Here is a 23004-nt window from a genome sequence, read left to right as displayed (position 1 = left end):
GATCTGTAGATGTCTATTAGGTCCATTTGATTTAGGGATTCTGTGAGTGCTTTTATTTCCCTATTTGGTGTCTGTCTAGTTGATCTGTCCCTTGGTGAGAGTGGAGTGTTGAAGTCTCTCACTATTAAGGTATTAGGATCAATGTATGATTTAAGCTTTAATAATGTTTCATTTACGAATGTCGGTGCTCTTGTATTTGGGGCATAGATATTCAAGATTGTGATGTCCTCTTGGTGGATTTTTCCTTTGATGAGAATATAGTGGCCCTCCTTATCTTTTTTGATTAACTTGCGTTGAAAGTCTATTTTATTAGATATTAGGATGGCTACTCCAGCTTGTTTTCTGGAACCGTTTGCTTGAAAAACAGTTTTCCAGCCCTTTACTCTGAGGTAGTGTTTGTCTTTGTTGCATAGGTGTGTTTCTTGGATGCAACAGAATGTTGGATCCTGTTTCCGTAACCATTCTGTTAGCCTGTGTCTTTTTATTGGTGAGTTGAGTCCATTGATATTGATAGATAATAGTGACCAATACATGTTAGTTCCTTTTGTAATGGAGTCGATGATCTAACCCTGTTTCATTGCTTGTTTCCTTTTCATTTTTGTTGGGACATTATCTGTATGCCCTGTTTTCTTGGGTGAATTTGTTTTCATTGGATTGGAGTTTTCCTTCTAGTATCTTCTGTAGGGATGGTTTGCTGTGTAGATATTGTGTAAATTTAGTTTTGTCATGGAATATTTTGTTTTCTCCATCTATGTTGATTGAAAGCTTTGCAGGGTATAGTAGTCTGGGTTGACATTTGTGATCTCTTAGAGTCTCCATGATACTTGCCCAGGCCCTTCTGGCTTTCATAGTTTCTGATGAGAAGTCCGGTGTGATTCTGATAGGTCTACCTTCATATGTTACTTGGCCTTTTTCCCTTGCTGCTTTTAATATCTTTTCTTTGTTCTGTAGATTTAGTGTTTTGACTATGATGTGACGTGATGTGTTTCTTTTCTGGTCTAGTCTATTTGGAGTTCTGTAGGCCTCTTGTATATTTATGGACATCTCTTTCTTTAAGTTGGGAAAATTTTCTTCTATGATTTTCTTGAAAATATTTTCTGGACCTTGGAGTCTGGAGTCTTCTTTTTCGTGAATTCCTATTATTCTTAGATTTTGTCTTTTCATAGCATCCTTGATTTCTTGGATATTTTGTGATTGGAACTTTTCTGATTTTACTTTTTCTTTGAGAGAAGTATCCATTTCTGCAAGTGTGTCTTCAGCTCCAGAGATTCTCTCTTCCATCTCTTGTATTCTGTTGGTGATGCTTACTTTTGTGGTTCCTGATCTTTTCTCCAAGTTCTCCAGCTCAAGGGTTTTCTCATTTTGTGTTTTCTTTATTGATTCTAATTCTGTTTTCATGCCTTGCACCATTTCTTTCATGTGTTTGAATTTGGATTCCTGTCTCTCTACGATGGCCTCTATTTCTTTTTTCATTTCCTTCTTATATGCCACTAATTTTTCCTCTACTTGTGTATCTATTTGTTTGGCTATGTTTGCCTGTGTTTCTTTAAGGATATTGTCTATTTCTTCTTTCTTTGCCTCCAATTGACTGGCCATCTCTTTGAAAGACTTGTTCATTTCCTCCTTATGAGCCTCAAATAATTGGGCAAGCATGGCTTTAAAATCATTTTCCTGTGCTTCTGCTGAATTGGTGTATCCATTGATTTTGGGGTTTGCTGGTGAAGTCATGATGTCCTGATTTATGTTGGAAGTGTTCTTTCGCCTACCTCTGGCCATTGGCTTATCTGAAACCTTCCCTGTTTGTTTTTGGATTCTGCAGATCAGACTGGTGCTGTCTCTCTCTGGTGTCTGGAGAGTTCTTCAGGAAGCTGAGCACTCTCAGCGTGTGCTGAGGACTAGCTGTACCTGTGGGAGGAAAGTACGCAGGCACAAACGGGGCAAATGGAAGCAAGCATGCGCGCGCACGTGTGTGTGTGTGTGTGTGTGTGTGTGTGTGTGTCTGTGTGTGTAAGTGTGCGTGGATGAGTTTCTCGACGGACAGAGTGATGGCTAATGTTGAACCCTTGAGTGTGTGGGAGGGGCTCTGCACTGTATATGTCGCAGGCGCTAATGCTGATCGCAGCGCAATTTCTGGCATTAACTGTCTTAGCTCCTTAATCAGGCCCACAGGGCAGGAACTTCAATGTCCCTAGTGCCCCTCTGTTTCCCAAAGTGGGTATGTGGGTGGGAGGGGGGTTCGATGCCTGGCTTCTGATTTAGAAGGACCCAGGATCTGGGGAACTGCAGATTCTCAAGGGTGCACTCACTTACAGGCAGGTCTCTTGGCAGAGATCTTGGTATCTGGGGCTCTCTGCTCTTTGGTTTGGCCCTGCTTCTTTGATGTGTTCCGCCAGTTCTGTGCTGCTGTCACTGCCAGGTTCTGAGGTCTTGCTGCAGCTGGAGATTTCAGGGTGGTCACTTCAGCAGGGATGGGGTAACCAGGCTCTCTGTTCTCTGGTTTGGCCCTGGTTAGTCTTAAACTGGAGGGCTGTGGTGCCCTGCCAGTTCAGTGCTGCTCCGCCGCCACGTCCCGCTATAACTGGAGACTGGGTTGCTAGTCCCAATGCTTTCTGGGAAGTCCTGGGATCTCTTCGTTGTGCTCTCCAAGCTTGGGAGGCCCAGAGCCTGGTGTGTCCAGGTTGTATGACGTTTCTGCCTGGTTTTGGTGAGTATATAGCGTATTCTCTGTCACTGTGGGATTGGGCGGGCCGTACTGTCAGTGATGGCGATTCTGCGGAGCTAGTATGGTGTCTAGCAGATTCGCGCCCTGGGAGGATGGTGCAGCCGCTGCGCGAATCTTGGGGCTCCGTCTCAGCGGCTGTATACCCCAGGCAGTTAGGTCTGCCCTAAGAAAGATGAGTCCGCTGTGCCACTGTGCCGAGGAGGAAGGAGGTCTGGGTGAAGGGAGTGCCGCAAGAACAAAGGATCTTTTCTCTCCTTCCCCAAGCAAGTCTCCGGGTGACCGGAGGCCAAAGTTTTCACCTCCTGCGATGTTCTCTGGTGTTCAGAAAGCCTCACTGTGGTTTTCCTGGGTTGGGGGTCCTTCCATTCTCCAACTCAGAAGATCAGGTATCCCACTGCTCAGAAACTGTGTGTGCTAGTCGCCATCTTGACTCCGCCCCCCTCAGCTAGTGGAATTCTATGAATATATCTTCATTCTTTGGTTTTGGTGTTCACAAGCTGTTTCTTCTGTCTCTCAGATTCAGTGCTCCAATGTCACCTCCTTAGGTGCTTCCCACCCTGCCTGTTACAGGAATTGACAAGCTCTATCACCATGTGCATATCACCACACAGCCTGGAATTGCTTGTTTCTAGGTTTATCCCTTTATGAGCAAAGATAGACCCTGTGTGATTCACATTCACCCATGTCTACTAAGTAGACCCTGCCCCTTAATGCAAAATAACCTTACCTTCAGTAATCTATTAGTGCCAGAGTTTTGCAATAGTCCTGAGTCTCCTAGACAAAATGTCAACCAAGAGACACTGCTGGTCATATAACTGAAGTTTGATTGAAAGAAAAGAGTAGTGTAGAGATAGTAAATTAGATTCATGTTTGATATATCAAATTTTGATAAAAAATTTGAGAAAAGTATATTTCACAAATACACAAAGGAGACTGAGCAGTCAAAATGATCAAGACATGTTCTCAAGAACGTTACTTGAATAGCACTAGCTAAAAGTTCACCTTGACCATGGCATGCTGCTCATATGGGAGACACGGGCTCTCTGATTTATTCAGAAGACAGCAACATTTCATATTTCATCTTAACCAAGAGAAAATCTAGTTTTGGCACCCTCAGCACAAAATAGAGGCCTTTTTAGTGATGAGCTCTCTCAATAATTTCCAGATGCAAAAGCTATGGCCATACTCCAATACCTCCAATGAGGTCTGTTGACACTTATGAGAAAGGCTACTTGGAAGCCACTAGACTCCTCTGGAAGGAGACTGAGTACTCAGATGAGAGACCTGCTATCACCCGAGAAATGACTTCTTTCCTCTTTCTGAACAAGCTATCAGCACTCTAATTATTGTACCAAACTTGAGGGTAACAGCATGCACAGTCTTTCAACTTTCTCTTAAATTTATTTTACTAGTGAAGATGCAGATCTGCCACTAATTATTCTCAGATGGAGAGAGTGGAGAGTCAATGATCATCAAAGATGGATGTAAGGAAGCAGATTATAAAGAGAGATTCTGTGATGATGTGAAAGCATGTGACAGGATGCAGAGGATGCAGTGGTGCTCATCGATAAGGAAAATGTATGTTGACTCTGAGCTCTAGTCTCCTAGCACAGGAAAGAGCAAACAGACAAAACATAAGCTATTCCTAAAACTAGATCACAAGTACTGAGAAGGAAAATTTTGAAATTCCTCTTTAGAGGAACGTAATGGAATAGGTGCATCCAATAAAGGAAAACTATTCCTTTAAAAGAAGAAAGATGGCAAGAGAGAGGCAGGCGCACAAACACTTTTCTCCACCCAAACTCTGCACCTCTGAAGTCTTTTAGGTCAGATGGAGCTCATCCTTTTCCTTGTGGTTCTGCACAGTGATACAGTGAACTGAGAGATTTTTAGTGAGATGGGCTATATTAAATAATTAAAAATAAAGAAATCAAGCAGTTATATAATTCTGCACAATAAACTCCAATAGAACAAAGATTAATGTGACAATTTGAAAATACTAGAAGATATGACTGATAGAGTTTGGGTTTCTAAGCTGCCATGAGAGATAGCCTCAGCATCATTCTTAAGAGCTAGCCTCAACATCATGCTCCTAGTGTCAAGAAGCTCAAAATCTACAGAGCATGGTCTGTAAAGATAGGAACAGCACATGAAAGATATATCTCCTTCATCAGTAGCAAAGAGAAGAGGGAAACAGGTTTCAGAGATATTACTTGTCACCTTTAGTTATAGGGGGAAAAGCAGGAAATGCTAAAAACCTATTGGAACTACAGAAATCTGAGAGGAATCTTTCAGATACAGTCTTTCGTATTCTAAAGGTATGTCCTCAGAACATCAACATGACTCAGGAGAAAAAGTCACACCCAGAGACTGTCATATAAAACAAAACAATTCAGACTCAGAAAGTCAAATATGCAAGTGCTTTCTCTTATTTATGGATCCTAAACTCCACAGAGATATGTAAAATTGTGTGTGTGCATGAGAGAGAGGGAGAGAGAGATTAAAGTGGCCCTGAGATTGAAAGGAAGTTGCAACAATGAAGAAGAGGGTAGAGGGTCTCACTACTCTGCACTCAACAAGATGCCTTTAGAAAACCATCACTATACACAATCAGATTGGCCAGTGAAACACAAACATCTCATCTTAAAAAAAAAAAGCTTAACAATCAAAACCTGGAGCTGGGGAGTGTCACTTATTGACAGAGCAATTGACTAGAATGTGAAGTACCATCAGCAGTGCTATATCAGCAGAGAATCAAGTGGAAAGTGAGGAGGGAGAGAGGGGGAGGGAGGAAGAGGGAAGAAAGGAAGGGGGAGTCGGGAAAGAAATCAAAGCCCTAAAATATCACATGGAAACCGCTATGGTAAAGGTATGTCTATCTTTGTCTCTGAAAAGTAGGAAGCACATTTTTATACTGTGATTAGCTTTGAGAAACATTACTCCAATGTTGGCAACAGATCAAGAGGACACTTATAAAATATAGCATCAGATAAATTCTGGAATTATTGATGCAATTTATTTAGAATTACTTAAAATGCCTTTTGCATGAAGATCATTTGCAATTGTTTCACATATTCTTGTAATAGTAGCAGAAAAAAAAAGTAACAGCCAGAGTGCTTTGAAATGCTGTCTTTTGGGCATGGCAGGACTGTTGAAATCATGAACGCAGAGCAGTACGGAGACCTGGACAAGGCCTCCCAAGACCAAGCCAGCCAAAACCCCAACTTAGATGGGCAGATCTTCAGCCCCACACCTTACCAATGAGCTACAAGCAGTGGATAGTTGCTGGAGAAAGAAGAATCATTCTTCATTGAGGGTGTGGCCACCGGTAGCTTTCTGGTGCTCCGGAGGTTGGCCCCACACCCATGCCCATATGAGAAACACTAACTATACTTAGCGAGTTATCAAAAGCAAAAACCGTGACAGTGGGAGGGGGGAGTGTTCAGGGGTAGGGAAGGGTTGAAGGGGGAAATGGTGGGTACAAAAGCTCATATTTCAGTGAATGAAATCCTAAAAATAAAGAAAAATAAACAAACTGGAATGAAAAGTTGTTGCTGGTTGACTGACTGGTTTTTCTCTCTCCAGCGCCCATGCTGAAGCACTATAATACCTGCAAAGTATAAGTGCAGCTGACATTACTCAGAAACTCAGTGCAGTAGATGAGGTCACGCAGTGGCCAATTCACTTTGTAGTTGAAGAATCAAGTTTCCCATGTGACTCAGCTCCTGATGAAGTGAGAACCGTGCCTCTATCCTGCATGCCCTCATCTCCAGCATACTTCCTGAGTACACAGATTTGATGCTTACAAAGTCATGTTCATTCACTCAGACTCACTGAGAATAAAATGGAATTTGTTGTGTTCAGAACATGTAAAAATTGGGAGGGGTTAGGGAGGAGGCCCTCAGTGCTGAAGCAGACAGTATGGCTACCTCACAGTTGCCTTCAGAGTATGCTGACTTAGACAGGGGTCCTACTTTACCTAGCCTAATGCTCCTTTCTTGAACTATTACTCCAGGAGAAAAATCTTCCTTATAAAGAATATCTAACTCATTATCGAAAGCATGAGGCTAGACTGACTTTTCTTTTCATTTGGAGAAAGCCAAATGAAGTTCTTCATAGGGAGTCTGTAAGAACTGGGGGTGGTATTAGGTATTAAATGGCAAAAGTTTCATAGCGAAACCAATTTAACCTTATGCTTTTTTGAATTCATCATCACTGGTGCTGTGAGTCAGTGTTTATTGGTTGCTGCTGGCTAACAGTCTGGAGACACTGGTGTTGCCTAGACCTTCCAAGAGTCATCAGTGATCCCTTGATGATGGAGAGAAGACTGTTTGGCCAACTCACAAGCCCCTTTCTTCAGAGATATCCTGGAAAACAGGTCTGTGGACAGAGGTGCCAGCCCCCATCCTTTGGGCTAAGAAAGGCACCATCTGAGCTGGTTTTTCTCTGAAGCTCAGATGACAATGGCTCCACGCATCACTGTTAGTGTCTGTGCTTGGGGTCTCCAGGTTCTCTTCCTAAATATTCTGAAACCAGCTGATAATGGACAAATGAATGCTTCTAACAGTGATCATGGAGGCATGCTTCTCTCCTTTAGCCTTGTCATAGTGGCTGGCATAAAGAACAGATCACAACCAAGGGAGTCTGTGCGCTGTTCCCTGGTTATTTTAGCACACAGGAAAGATGCTTGAAGAATACATCTCATGTCTGTACTTAGCACTCTAGCCTTGAAAAGGAACTGAAAAGCACTTCCGGTAAACATTCTAATGAATGGCTCAGCATTTCATTTGTGTATTTGAAAGGCTCTTGAATAATGCCAAGTGGACCCACAGTTAACATCCCAACCTAGAGACCAGTCTAAAAGGAACAGAGCAAAGAAGGAAGAGTCAATATTGCTGGCACAGGCTGTATGGGGTGAGCTGGGTGCTGACTGGGCCTGGGTACTGGCTGATGTGGGCTGAGTGTTGGGTATAGTAATGTGAATGCGGGGTGCAGAGAGTTAGGTGCCAGGCACTGGGAGCTGGGTACTGACATGTGGATTAATGTAGATGTGGTCACATGTGTTAATTGTCTTCTCTGATTGTCTGGCTGGAATGCAAATGCTTTGCTACCTACTTCAATAAATGGCTTGAAGCAGTACTCATGGAGGCACGATTCTTTCTTTAGCCTTATTATGGTGGCTGGCATAAAAAACAGATCACAACCAAGGGAGTCTGTGTGCTGTTCTGTGGTTATTTTAGCACACAGGAAAGATGTTTGACAAACACGCCCCACTTCTGCCGTGAGAGCACTTCTGGTAAATGTCTTAATGAACAGTTTGCTAAATGAGAGGAGGGAAATGAAGTCACAGATTGCACTTGAATGGCTACTGGGAAATTTTACATGCTTAAAGCCTAGCCTTTTATTTGCTACAGTACATTCTTGAATTTCCCACCTTTTCTGGTACCACTTAGAGCTTCTTAATTGTTGATTTGTCATAGTCCTAACCATCAAAATATTGTATTGAATACTGACAAGTAGAATGACACAACTTCGGAGACAGGGTCCATGACCTCCATCATGGACTACCTGAACTCTTGGGGAGTTACAGTGTCTGACTTTCACCAATATGACATGCAATACATTTACAGTCTCTTCCAAACCCAGGACTCATGCAGGTGACCTGGCTCAGAAAACACCTCTGGGTCAGGGAAAATAGATCCCCATCCAAAGAAGTTATGACTATCACCACAGCCAGAGAATGATGAACATAGAACTCACAGAAACTGTGACAACATATGCATAAGACCTACAAGGTTCAAATCAGACAAACATCCCAGCACTGAGAAAGGGAAGTGGACATAATGTCCCATTCCTAACCAGGAAGCTATTACCAATTAATACCTCCTGGGAAAGGGAAATTAAGTTTTCTCCAGCGTAGTGTCAGCCACACTACCATGGTTCTAGGCATGCCCTATACCAAGGAGTAGTTGGTGAACACAAGACAGACTCCATTGTTTTGTGGGCTTTTTTTTTTTAATTTTCTGCCCTATTCATCTTCTTTTTTTTTTTTAAAGTTTGTCTGTTTTGATTTTCTTTTTGTTGTTGTTGGGAGGCAGAGAAAGAATATGCAGTTGAGTAGGTAGGGGTGTGGGAAGGCTCTGAAAGAAGTTGGGGGAGGTAAAAGAAAAAAGAGGTAATTTAAAAAAAGGGAAAATGGCAGTGAATTCAAACAGACTTTTATTCTCCTGATTTCTTTGCAAAAGGAACACGCTTGAATACCTTTGTTTCCAGCTCATTCAGAAGTCTCAAGGCCACACATTTCAAAAGACAGTTTTCAAGATGAAATCTCAATGTTGAGTGTGCACATAATGTAGTGAAGTCATTCAAAGGAACTAACTTCTACACGCATGTGAGAGAAAGACTTTTAAGAAGTATTTTCTTCTTAAACTGGTTACTGGTTTTTAAACTACTTTAAAACATTAAAACTCCTAAAAGTACAGAAACTTTAATATAACAGTTGTGTGAAGAAGATATCACCAATTACTGAGAAGAACAACACTCTTGTCTTCTAGAGAATTCCTGACATCCAGCTTTGTCATACATGATAACACAGACATCACAGCAGAGGCAGTGTTCTAGATGCTTCTGCTGGATGACAGAGCATCTCACCATACACCCTAGATCCAGTAGTTTGTCAGTGTTGATCTCTGGGGAACAGAGACCCTGAAATACAGCTCCTGCCTTCCATATCTGACAATCACTCTGCACTGAATACATCTTAGTGAAGTATTATTTTCTCTGATGCTACTAAGTTGCTACCAATGGTTTCTAACACAGGCAAAGAGAGAAAGAGAAAAAGAACAGGAGAAGAGCAGGCTATTTTGGAAACATCCAGAGAGAATTTTCCCAGAGGCAAGCAAGTGTCACTCATGTTTTATAGGTGAGAAAAAAACATAGGTCTTAAAAATAATTTTTCTATTATATCCCTGAAATAGCATGCCCTTACTAATTTTTTTTCATATGCAATCCCACTTCAGATGTGTGAGACTTCATGTATATGAAGCAAACACACCATGGATTATGCTCCATCACCAGCTGGGACAACATGCCTTTCAAGATGCATTTTAAAACACTGCATACACAAACTGCGCACAAGTGAATAAGATCCACACCCACGCTTCTAGGAAGTGACATGATCTGTGACCTGAGACTGTAGTGACTATAAGAACTCTGTCTCCTCCGCATCACCAGGGGACAGGGCAGATACCCCTCAGAAGGCCTCTGGACAGCTGAGAAAGAACCAGGTTGGAAGGAAGTTGTTGAGTGACTTTTGGACATGCCTGCTCTACAGTTTGGGGCAGTCACTGTCCTCTTTGCATATCTAGCAAGAACTGTTGAACAATTGTCAGAGATGCAGATATTTTGCACAGAGACATTGTGTCCTGTAGACCCTGCAGATTCAAGCAGTGCTGTGTCAAGCCACACTCTGAAACCTGAAGGACACATTTACCCAGACTGGCTCTGTCTGCACTTTCAAAAACTCAATGGCCAAGGAGTTGGGCTGCCTGCCCAGCTGGCCTACTTTGGCTTAAAGGATAATATCTGGAGTCTTAATGAGCTTATAGAGAGTTTAGCATAATCTATTTTTCAAAAAAAAAAAGTCCTACCGTATGGCAACACAGGTGCTATTCAAGTCCAATCTAGACAGTTATTTACATCAAGTAAACAGTTGGAGGTTATAATTATAATCAAATGTGTATTTCCCTTCCTCAGACAACTACTTCCTTATTAAGAATAGCATATTTCTTTATTAAAGCAAAATTCACTTTCAAAACACCACTGGAATATTCAACTTTCCCCATAAAAGACAAAAGTGCTCAAATCAACACTTAACTTAAAAGCCAGGACAAGTCCTTTATCTTTAATCTACAAGAAGAAAACTATAAATTTATATACATTAAAAATACATACACCTAAAGAAGATAGACAAGAAAGAGAACACGGGGTAAGATGATCAATCCTCACTTAGAAAGACAAATGGGATGTGCATTGGACTTAGGAGAAAACAAGTAACAGGACAGGAGCCTACCGCAGAGGGCCTCTGAAAGACTCTACCTAGCAGTGTATCAAAGCAGATACTAAGACTCATAACCAAACCTTCGGCAGAGTGCAGGGAATCATATGAAAGAAGGGGGAGTTAGTATGTCGTGGAAAGGATAGGAGCTCCACAAGGACCAAATATATCTGGGCACAGGGGTCTTTTCTGAGGCTGACACTCCACCAAGGACCATGTATCGATATAACCTAGAACCTCTGCCCGGATGTAGCTCGTGGTAGCTCAGTAACCAATGGGTTTCCCATAGTAAGGGGAACAGGGACTATTTCTGACAGGAACTCAATAGCAGGCTCTTTGACCTCCCCTCCCCTGAAGGGAGGAGCAGTCCTGCTAGGCCACAGAGGAGGACTTTGCAGCCAGTCCTGAAGATACCTGATAAAACAGGGTCAGATAAAAGGGGAGGAGGTCCTCCCCAATCAATGGACTTGGAAAGAGGCAGGGAGGAGATGAGGAAGGGAGGGTAAAATTGAGAGGGAATGAGGGAGCAGGATATAGCTGGGATACAGAATTAATAAAATATAACTAATAATAAAAATAAAAACAATACATACAAATTAGATACAGTTAAATAATCATTTGGGGAATGTGTGTGTGTGTGTGTGTGTGTTTGTGTGTGTGTGCATTGAAAGTTTGTTCATGTACAGGTAGATGTACAAGTGTGTTGGAAGTCAGAGGTCAGTCTTGGGTGTTGTTATTTGTTCAGTGTTCCCTTTATGTCTTTGGAGGTCTTGGTCTCCCACTGGCTTGGATCTCAACATTTTTGGCTCTGCTGTATGGCCAGAAAGCCACAGGGATCATGCTGTTTCTACCTCAACACTGGAATTGCAATCACTCTTGAATGTTTGATGGATGTTGGGATCAAACTCGGGTCCACCTGCCTGACAGGCAAGGACCATCTTCCTAACCCCACCACTTTGTTTCCTATGGTCTGGCCTCAGGCCTGAGATAACTAAGAACTGAGCTGACGTCTACTTGTTTACACCATTTACAAGCCTCTGACCTTTTCAACACACACAGGATGCTTAACTGACGCATCCTTACTTGTCATGTGGGATTTTCATATTAACATGGGTCAGAACATCAGTGGTGAATAAACCTTGCCATGTTTACCATTTCCTTACAGCTCCCTTTGTATATGGAGAAGCAAATCAGGGATGTCCAGGTACTTCTATTTCTTTGTGCCCAATGACACACTTTGATAAAAAGGTTTTGAAAATCTGGGGGTCCTTGATGCTTCATAAGCACCGTCTGGGAGAAGCCTCAACATTTGTCTTTCTGACAGGACTAGCCTTGAGCAGCAGGGTGAGGCCACCTTACAGGTCCAGACCACCCATTGTTAATGCCTGTGGTATCCCTCCACGTATGTCCTCTCAGGGTGTATGAAGGCACGCACTACTTGTCTTTCAGTCTTTATATTTCTTAAAGTCCTTATTATAGGTCACACCTCACAAGGCCACAGGTGCATTCCTGGAGACAGATGGCACCACCATCTATATTTGTCAGGGTGCCTGGAAGATCAGACTGACAGAATGAATCTGGCCATCCTAGGTTCAAGTGTCTTATAGGAAGAGCATCGTGGAGGTAGATGTCGGAGGAGCTTCCCTGTGGTCTGCCCACCTCCTCCCTCTGCTCCCTCTCTTGCTGTTTGAGGACTCCAGGATTAAGACTTAGGTTTCCGGAAAGTTGAGGATATTCCACAAATGATCATACCAAAGGACGTAGCATGAAGACAAGACTCCAGGAAAGTCTATTGCATATCACTGATGGTACATGATACGGAAATCACAAGGGGTCTGCTCTCTATCTTGATGTTCTGGTGCCACTGTAGGACCAAAGATTTGTTAGTTATCCAAGCATGCATGTCAGGCAGTGTATCTTATTGTATATAACACTACCTCAGGAGGTTCTTCCAAGGCCTTTAGGAAACCACAGGCTCTGAGTACCTCATGAGCTCCCCTGGGAATTCTCTGCTCAGCTTCTGCCTGGCACTAAAGCACAGCTCCATCCAAATCTAGGACTGACCTCTGTCTCCTCAAGAATGACACAAGCTTGGCCTAACTTTTAAAAGCAATCAGCAGATGTTGCATTATAAGTAGAATATTTTTAAATGTTATATAATAGTTATAAACTTTTAGCCCAAAAGAGCAATTTAAAGAAACAAACAGCCTCAACAGGAAACCCTAAAATCTCCTAAAAGATTTATTTTGGTACATTTAGGGTAAAAAGAAAAAAAAAAACCAATAAAAATGTATACAAAGAAGTGGTCTTAGAACAAACTGTCGAGGGCTGGTGTTCCCTGCCCTGCTTCCCTCCAGTTCTTGCACAGCATGTGTGCAGACCTGGCTTTGATTGTCAGTATTGGAAGAAAGAAAGACAGGGGTGGAGAAGAGGGAGGCAGAGAAGGGAGGAGTAAGTGCAGTGGAGGGAGGGATGATTCACATGGCAGAAGGAGGGGGGAGTTTGAGGAAAGGGGTGGAAAGGAAGAAAGGAACAGAGGGCAGAAGGGAGGAAAAATAATTTTACAAAGTTCCTTCATTGATCTGAATTGCGGGTTCAGACCAAAGTATTATCAGTCAGTAGAAATCACAGAAAATTTATACAGTGTGTTACATTTAGTAAATATTTTCAACAAAGACCATTATATTTTATTCAAAGGCTTCCAAGACTAGGAGAAATAACAGGTCCAACTTCTAATATTCTGTGTACGTGCATGTATATGCTCATGTGTGTAAGTGCGCACATGTGGATATGCATTCGGAGGTCAGAGGTCAATGTTGGTGTCTTTCCCCATTACTCTCTACCTGACTCTCCACCTGACTTTTTCTGGTCGCTCACTGATTCTGGAGTTTGTCAATTTGACTAGAGTAGCCTGGTGACCCTCCTGAGACTACCGTTTGACCCCGGGGATCACAAGCTGCCACACCTGCCTCTTTACCAGGGAGCCAGAGTTCCAAACTTGAGTGTCTACACTTACCTGGCTGGCACTGACTGACTGAGCCATCTCCCTTGTCCTCTTCTAGTATTTTAAATATATTTAGATTTCTTCCTCAGAAAAAAAAACAAAGGCCTAAAGATTTACCACACATGAAGACTCTTCTTCCTTAGTACTGTCACAGGTGAAGATGCAGGGAGCAGGATCGCCAGCCACCAAAACGCTACTTCCAGCTGATCAAAGGCCCTTGTTTTCAGAGGAATTTTTAGTAACAGGGTAATTAAAATGTAGAACAAGGAAATTTTTATTTTTCTCAGCCTTAACAAGTCAGTTCATCTGAAGGGCTATGCCACCATTTCAGTTCTTCATGAGTCTTTTCTTAGTTAATAAAAAGCTCTATTCATTGAAAGCAATTACAGTAGATTTGCTGCTCTGCCCAGTCAATAGCACTATCAAGATCTACCTCCAAATAGTACAGGATTCTCATTAAGCCATTGATGGCAATTTTAACCGAGTGATGCAATTCTGTACAGATTGCATTATTTTCTGCTAGCATATTATTCAGCTAATAAAATTAAGTATATAGAACAAAAATAAATAATACATCTCCCACAGGCTTATCCAAGTGGGGAATAATAAAAAGCAGGAGGCATAACTTTAGAAATAGTTTTGCCATTGGGTGGTTTTCTCGGGTATCTCCACATTGGCACACAAACACACAAGTACAGCTAAATGTAATGAGAAGTCTTCCTGGGCTATGACATCTTTTGAAATACCTGTCCTCAATAAATAAAACTTTGCAGTTAGTGAGGAGACGAGCCCAATGTGCTTTTTAGATAGCAGTGATGGCTGCTTTTGATGGTCACTGGCTCCTGGGTGAACCAGATGGCCAGCCCATCGAGGACTTCCTTACACATTCTGAACAAGTAACAGCATCCATAAAGAGGAACACTCCTTGCTATGTTCATAAAAGGAAACCACATACACTGCCCTCTCCAAGGTTGTGTTGTGTGAGTCTTTGCAGGAAGTCCTGATGCACTGAGAGACGACACAATGTAGAATGAGAGAAAAGATCCCAGTACTTCCTGTAACAGGAATTGCTTTGGGTCACTTCAACTCCTGGGACCTAGCTTCTCAGAGCCACCAATATAGAGAAGGTTGGCCAGGTGAGGCCTAATCCTCCCAGACAAGATCAGAAATCTGGGATCTTTGCTAGAGGTTGGGAATATGGTTACTCTTCGAGAGAGACTTCGACATCATGGAGCTAATTTTCCAAAAATGAATAAGAATTCTCTAAGTGGAGAAGAGGGTATGTGTCTTTCCCTGCTGACCATGATGTTGTAGAGGCCCCAGGGAACTGGATGGCTCTGGAACTCCTATGCAGAGGAGGTGGGTGTGCATGAAGGAGTCAGAGATGATACTCTGAGTACAATGTGGTGTTAAGTGTGGTCACAGATAAGTGAGGCATGAGATGGGGCTGGATCTGGAGTTACACACACACACACACACACACACACACACACACACAGAGAGAGAGAGAGAGAGAGAGAGAGAGATGCTACCCATGTGGGACTCTAACTTGTGGACAATAGCAGAGGGCTCAGACTACACAAAGCTGAGAAGGACATGGATCTCCCATGGGCTCCTGCAGACAGACAGGTTTAGCAATCATGAAGCCAATAAAGGACGTGTAAGAAGAAAAATACAACCCAGGTAGCAGACGGGCATGGGGTTTGTGCTTGGAAGTCATAAAAGTGAGTGGAAGCCATGGCACTGTGACTTACGGGCAAAGTGAACATGGACCTTCACCCGTTAGAACCCGGCCACATGTTCCTAGGTGATGACAATCCTAGAGATGGATGTTTGGACTCATGCTACTCATGAAGACAAACAAACAAACAAACAAAAACAAAAACAATAAAAAAGTTCAAAAAGTACAAGGTTGTTTTTTTTAATTGTGGTATATTATTTCTATAATTTAAAGAATGATATTTTTTGTTAATTTCATAGAAACTAGGTTATATTTTTAAGTATCTGGAAAGATAATCATCTATTTTTTTGAGTCTCATTGTGTGATCTTTGGGGGGGGGCATTTAACTTGTTTTGTAGACCAGACTGGCCTTAAGTTCACAGATACCTGCCTTTCTCTGACTCTGAAGTTCTAGAATTAAAACTGTGACCCACCATACCTGGCCTACACAGTGGCTATCTAGTGAACTACTCAGCTTCACGAAGTTTCAGACCATTCCACCAAGGAAGGGTAGTGAGGCCCCTGGGTTGGTTAAACTGATGTTGGTTAAACATCACCAAAACTGATGTTACTTTCACTGGTTGTGATCTGGCCAAACCTTGTATTATTTGGGTGGAAAAACAATATTTCTCTAAAAGAAAGGGGTCACACATGATAAAATTCAGTTTGAGAGTAAGGGACAGAACAGTCTCATCCTCTGCCAGGTGAATGACTCTGCAGCTGAACATATTGCTGCCTGCCAAGCCCAAAGGTTTCTTGACTTGCATTGCTTTTCAGATGCAAAACCTTTTGTTTTTAATGGCTGAGTAGTATTCATTAATGTAAATGTACCATGGTTTCTCTATTCATTGTTTCCAGATTCTGGCTATTACATATAAAGCTGCTATGAACATTTGCAGTAAATGGATGGAACTAGAAAAGATCATCCTGAGTGAGGTAACCCAGAATCAGAAAGACCAAGCATAGTATACACTCACCTATAAGCAGATATTAGCCATATAATACAAGACAACCATATTAAAACCCACAGACCTAAGGAAACTAAATAACAAAGAAGATCCTAGGGAAGGTGCTTAATTCTCATTCAGAAGGGCAAATAGAATAGACACCAGAAGTGGTTGAAGAAAGGGAGCAGGACCAAAGATGTTCTCACCCATCAGAGGATTGAAGGAGATGCTGAGACTCACAGTCAAACTTTGGGCAGAGCTCAAGGAGTCTTATGGAAGAAGTGGGGGATACAAGAACCCAGACGGGATCAACAAAGCCAACAAATCTTGGCCCAGAGTCTCTTGCAGAGACTGATGCACGAGCCAAGGACCATGCATTGAGAGGACCTAGATCCTCTGTTCAGATGTAATCAATAGGCAGTTCAGTCTTCATGTGTGTTTCCTAGTAATGGGATCAGAGGTTATTTCTGACAGGGACTCTGTCAGAGTTTATGCATTAGGGTAAGACTCTATGCATTAGGGGATTACTGAAGGTTTGCTCTGTCCATGACACCACAGGCACTGGCTGGAAAGGCACACCTGTGCATGGATGTTTTAGTCCATGTGATATTGCTATGACCACAAAGTGCCTTAAAAGGCACCATTATGTAAAGATCTATTTGCCCTGTGACCCCAGGGGTGAGGTGGAAAGTTCAAAAACAAGTGCTGGCATCTGTGTGGCATCTGAGGAAGACATTTATGTTGTAGTATTCACAGAATAGAGGAGAGGACAGCATGTATGCCAGAGAGCTCCCTTCTAAACAAAGTCACTCCCTAAGTAACCATGAGTAAGTTCAACCATTGGTCCATGAATGGTTTAGAACAGATGAAGCCCTTCCCATGACTCACAGTTTTCCCATGGTGCTAACTCAAAATACCATCACCCTGTGCACTCAAAGATTAAGCTTCTGCCTGGTCTTCAGAGGGACCATGAACACCATGGCAATGGCCTGTGGCTGCGTCTGATCTCTCACATCCAGCCTGGTCTTTGGACTTGGAAGACAAAACCCTTTGGATACCTGGTAGAGCTCTAAGCTGAGAAGTGAATGATGGTGATGTACCAGACAAGCTGTCCAAACTTCACCAAGAGTCAAAGCAGCATAGAAACAACTCTCTGGACTTCACAGATGGTGCAGAAAAGATTAAGCAGCAAGTGAATACCTACCTGCAAAGGGCCTTGTATTTGAAAAGTGAAACAAGTCAAGAAACCTTTGGCTCAATGGGTAGCAATGTGTTGAGCTGTGCTGATAGTAACCACAGCGACCTTCAGAGGAGGAGATCTTTCTGTCCCTTATTCTCAAGTTTGGTTTTATCACAAGTAGGCCCCTGTTGGAGAAATTCTATTTTTCTGCCCAAATAATACAGGGCTTGGCCAGCTTATGACCAATAAAAGTGACATCAGTCGTCTGTGGGCAGAAACCTTAAGAAAACCATCCCAAGGGCCTGTGGGCTCTGCCTTCCATCTGCTTGAGCTGAACAATACTTCAGGTGGGGATGGCACCTGTTCTAGAAGTCTGCAGCAAGGAGGAAGCACGGAGAATGCAGCCAAGGCAGAAGTGGAACATGAGGAAGAAGTGCCACCACGCCATGGTCTGTGGGGATGTTTGTGTTAGTCACTACAGTAGCACCCTCATTTCAAATGCCTGTGTGTGCCATCTCTGGTCATTTGTAAAAACTGTAAAATATTCCAACCCAATGGGGCCTAAAAATGCTGATAACACCAGGGCCTTCATGGAGGCCCATCTAATTCCCTCTACCATTCTCCTCACCTACAAAACCACCACTTGGGACTTCTCTCCTGCCAAGTGCAGAGGCAGCAAGTCCCACTCAGCCCAGGGTTTTGGACAGAATGAATGTGTTCAGCCTCCTCCTTCTCCTAGAACAAGGGACAAAGGCAGGCAAGTAAATATTAGGGTAACGTGTTTATTTTTAATTCCACAAAGTTCATGCATATGTAAATCACAGATGGCTTTGGGTTTCTGGGCAACTTGCCAGGGAAGTTCTCTGAGGCCTAAATGTGTGTACATTGTCCTAACATCACTGCACTTGCAACACTCAGCAATTACAATGCCAGAGCCTCAAGAAAAACTTCTGATTTGCTTTTATTAAGAAATTATTAAAAATATTGGCAAAGCTGAGGTCGTGGTAGATTATTCTGGGAGGGACAGAGTAATTAGGGGCCATTGATGCAAAACTGAAATAAAAATTGCTTATGCAAACACAGGCACTAGACACAGTCATGGACTCCAAGCCAGCAACTCTGCCGGCTCTCCTTAAAGAAATCCATGGCGACTCCTCAGTCCTGACATAATTGTTTCTATGGGACATTTCATTTTTCTTTCAAATAACTGGCTTTTACATTGTGGCATGTGAGCTGCTGTACAACTTGTAATACATAAATTTTGTGTTCACTTTAATATAAAAGTATGTGTATAATATTCTTACCAAAGAGAAACATTGTGGCTATTTTAAGTAAATCACATTTTTTTCCTATATTGGGAGAAACTCAACTTAAGAATAAATCCCTGGAGGCTGGAAAGATGGCTCAGTGGTTAAGAACATGTACTACTATTGCAGAGGACACTAGTTTAGGCCCCAGAACCACGTTGGGTGGCTCATAACCACCTGAAACTCCAGCTTCATGGAACCTAATACCCTGTTTCAGCCTCTGCGGGTATTACACTCATGTATGTACATACCCCCTCATACACACACATACATATTAACACATAAATAAAAATAAATCTCTAAAATATTAAAAAATGATAAATCATTGTCTAATGATGCTCTCTTCTTACTGTGATGATACTGTTTTGCTGTATGTCAGTGGTAATGAGTTTGTTTAATTTTGCTCTGTAACAAAAGAAGAAAGTTTACAATACTGCTTCCTTCTATTGGCTTCAGCCATGAGATGTGTCTGTGACCAAAAAGGATGCAATGGTTTCATTTAAGGTGTGTGTGTGTGTGTGTGTGTGTGTGTGTGTATCCTACAGATGGAACCCAAGGATCCAGAAAGTTCCTCCTCTGTGATTTATAATCAAAGCAATTTGGTAGAATCCTTCCCTATCGTACTGACTTTTTAAATTAATTATACAATGAAATGGCAAAAGGCCACAAGGCTCCATAGTTGTAAAGCAATACATCAGAGAGAAAGAACTTGGGCACAACAATCCTTATAGCTGTGCATGCACAAAGTCAGCTGTGGAAAGCACAGTGGAGGAGGCAGTTGCCCTGTCAAATGCTAATATTCAGGATTAGCAAGTAAAGGCAGGAAGCCAGTTGTAGTCAGCTAACAAGACCAGCCACTTGGAGCCAAATTCAACACTAGATACAAGGAAAGGACAGCTTAAGTTTTCTTTCTTCAGGACAAAGGACATCTGTTGAACCACTGACAGCAAAAGGACATGCTCAGAAGTTAATTTTGGTGTCTGGTTAGAAATATGGGGAAAATCTGACCTGTTTACTCATGCTACAAATTGAGGGCACCTTGCTCCCTGCTCTCCACAGACAATCCCCTACTTACAGCACGTGACCACACCCATGAGAAACAGGTGTGCAAGATTCAGACTGTCCACTTCATTAGTAAACTTTCCAAGACCTGTTAGAGTGCACTAGGGGCACCTCACTCCTGCTAGCAGCTTCACCCTACCCCAGACTCAGCAGCAGGGGCACAGAAGGTGCCTGCGGAACAGCCATCTATCTTCTCCATTCAGCGGTTAGATCTCCAGGACACAGAAAACTCCCTAACTTCAGTCACAGCAAAGGCCAGGCACAACAGTGTGTAAGAACTCATGAAATGAGAAAGCAAGTGGTCTCTGTTCTGGGTCTTTCATGTATACAATTCTGGGTATGACGACCTAAGTCTTTCTCTTGGATGATGTATTCCCATGTTAGTTCTTCATTAGTAGTGGTAACTTGGGGTAGTTACCATCTGAAAGGATGCAGACATAGCACCCTCAAAAACCTATGGAGCTCTGAGTCACCATGCCTGAGAATGAATGTCTGGTACGTTACTGACATGCTATCCATTTGGACAAGAGTTTTTATTCCCTCAAGGCTGCTTTCAACCTAGTAGAAGGAGGTAGAGATGTTATTACAGGAGCAAGAAAATGAAACTCTGTAATTAATATACAAAAATTAAAATTAAAAAAGAAAATAAACACAAAGCAATCTGAAAACTAAAAAAAGAAAAAAAAAAAAGAAAATGAAATTCTTTAGACACAGTGGGTACTGCTTGCTCTTCATTGCAAATGCCACAGAAAGGTCAGCCATGACCACCATTATTTTTGACATGTCTATTGAGGCAATTTCCTTCATTTAAAGCCTTCCCTGGCCATGGCATTAGGGACATATGTATAAACTATGTTTCTGATTTGTGTTATACAGAAAGGACCTCAGGATCAATACAGGAAAAACACGACCTCATCAGAGTTTTTTTCTAGGTTTGAGATGGCATTTACAGGAGGGAGGAAGTTCTTAGCAGATCACTTCACAAGACAGAAAAGGTGCATTTCTTCCCATGTTTCTGGAAAATGATAATTCAGAAAGAGAAATTCCCCGAAATGTCCGTGATGAGCTCTGTAGAAGCCCAAGCACAGTGCCTCTCTTAGAACAGCTGACGCCTCTGATAACATCCCGGTCCTTAAGCCTTCCATCACTCAGGCTGAGCCACTCAGAAGGTGGGGATTACTGGCAAAATGTAATTGCAGAGCGGAGCGAATGTGCAAAAAGATTGCTTATCAGCTGGAGAGGGCCCGTCTAGTTGTGTGCTGAAGGATTGTCATTCCATCCTCAAAATGACCTTCAGGGAGAAGCTGCTACCCCTTTAAAGGGCAAGCGCAAACATTCAGAGGCAATTACAAACGTAGCAGCTATGCTTTCTTTCTCTAAACTCTGCCTCTCTGGCTGATAGAGCTGAGGTTGGATGCATCCTGACCCATGTCTGTCCACTAGAAGCTTCTGCACCAGCACAGAACAGATGCAGGATTCTCTGCCTGCCAGGCATGTAGGCACTGAAACAGCAATGTCTTCAAGAGGGAGGTAAAACTTTCCCAAGCACCCAGGGTGAAAAGGCTCTAATGTATCATTTCTCTTTCACGTGCAGAGAGAAGAAACAGAACAGCCTAGCAACAGGGAATGCCCTTAGCAAGTGAATCCACTGATTCCAGGAAGTACCCTGCATCGGGATATGTGAGGGCATCTAGCTTTGAGGTGTGGGCCAGTGGATGCTTCATTTATAGATGGCACCCCGCATTCTAGGAGTGCTGATGACTATGACATGGTGTTATCTTTTCCAATGAATGTTGGGCTCAGTGTTCTTTCCTATGATTAGAACATGGGGATGGGGATGGTTAGGTGTCACTCCCAAACTAGGTTACAGTATGGCTTCCACTGTGATGTCATTCTACTTCATGTGCTGTGATGATTGTAGACTGGGGTATTAGACAACCTCCTGTTCTACTGGGGGCATCACAACTAAACTCCTCGACATTTTTTGCAAGATTCAGTTCCTCATGGTCAGTCCATCCAAGGGTCCCACATTCTCATGAGCTGTTGGCCAGAGCTTAAGTTGTCTCATTGCCACTTGGCCCTCTCTGTGGCCATCTCACACCATGCACCCTTCAGAGAGACCCAGAGAGCAAGGGCCTCACTAAATCCCACCTGGATCCCTGGTCATGAAAACAAGGAGAAAATAAAAGCATCTATACACACCCAATCATACATAGGTACAGCAATTCTTCTCTCCAGCCATCTTATTATGTAACTGTTTACTAATAACAGTTGACTTCATATCACAGGATTCAAGCAACAGGATATGAAGGAGAGGAATAAATACTACCTAATTCTACTCAGGACTTCACATTCTCCCTTAGGTAAGTGCTGCTGTGTCTTCATAGCACAGAGGATGACTAGCACAGAGGATGACTGCATCGTGTTACAAGAAAATATGGCTGCCACTTATTGGTGGATTAAATGTAGTGTTTAAAGATGTGTGTTGGTGCCAGGTAGATAAGGCTGGAGTCTGTCAGCTAGCTTTATGTGCCAACTTGGCTAGGGTTTAATATCTGCTTTCTGAATCCAATACCCACTTAGGCAGGTGTTGTACTGAAGGTGTGGAGTGAAAGTAGATGTGTAAACACCTACAGTCTTCACAAACCTTAAAAGCAGCCAACTGCAGTAACTATCATAGGCCTCATCGAATCAGTTGAAGGTTTTATGGTGACACAAAGGTTTTGTTTTGTTTTGTTTTGTTTCAGGAACAAAGCAATGGATTTTGCTTAAGACTACTTTTTTTCCTAAAGTTCCCACCCTACCAGGCTACCCTACCAAACTAAAGTATCACCCCCACAGTCATGTACGCAATCCATTGAAATGTATCTCTTAAAGTGCATGGGTAGGCGTGGGTTGGTGTGTATCCGATTCTGATTTCCTGGAGAATACACCTGCTAACACAAATCACGGTTTGTACAGTCACATTAAGTTTAGATAATGGAGACACTAGGATGAGAAATATTT

General features: G+C 42.5%; 1 protein-coding gene across 2 annotated transcripts in view; it reads right to left on the bottom strand.

Annotated features, from left to right (window-relative positions):
• Positions 1-23004, bottom strand: part of Adcy2 (adenylate cyclase 2) — a 368926-nt gene that overhangs the window by 208977 nt on the left and 136945 nt on the right. The gene's annotated exons all lie outside the window — the stretch shown is intronic.

Source organism: Meriones unguiculatus, chromosome 3 (assembly GCF_030254825.1).
Source record: "Meriones unguiculatus strain TT.TT164.6M chromosome 3, Bangor_MerUng_6.1, whole genome shotgun sequence".
NCBI lineage: Eukaryota > Metazoa > Chordata > Mammalia > Rodentia > Muridae > Meriones > Meriones unguiculatus.
Note: the sequence above shows the minus strand (reverse complement) of the source record. Positions and strands in the feature narration are given on the sequence as shown.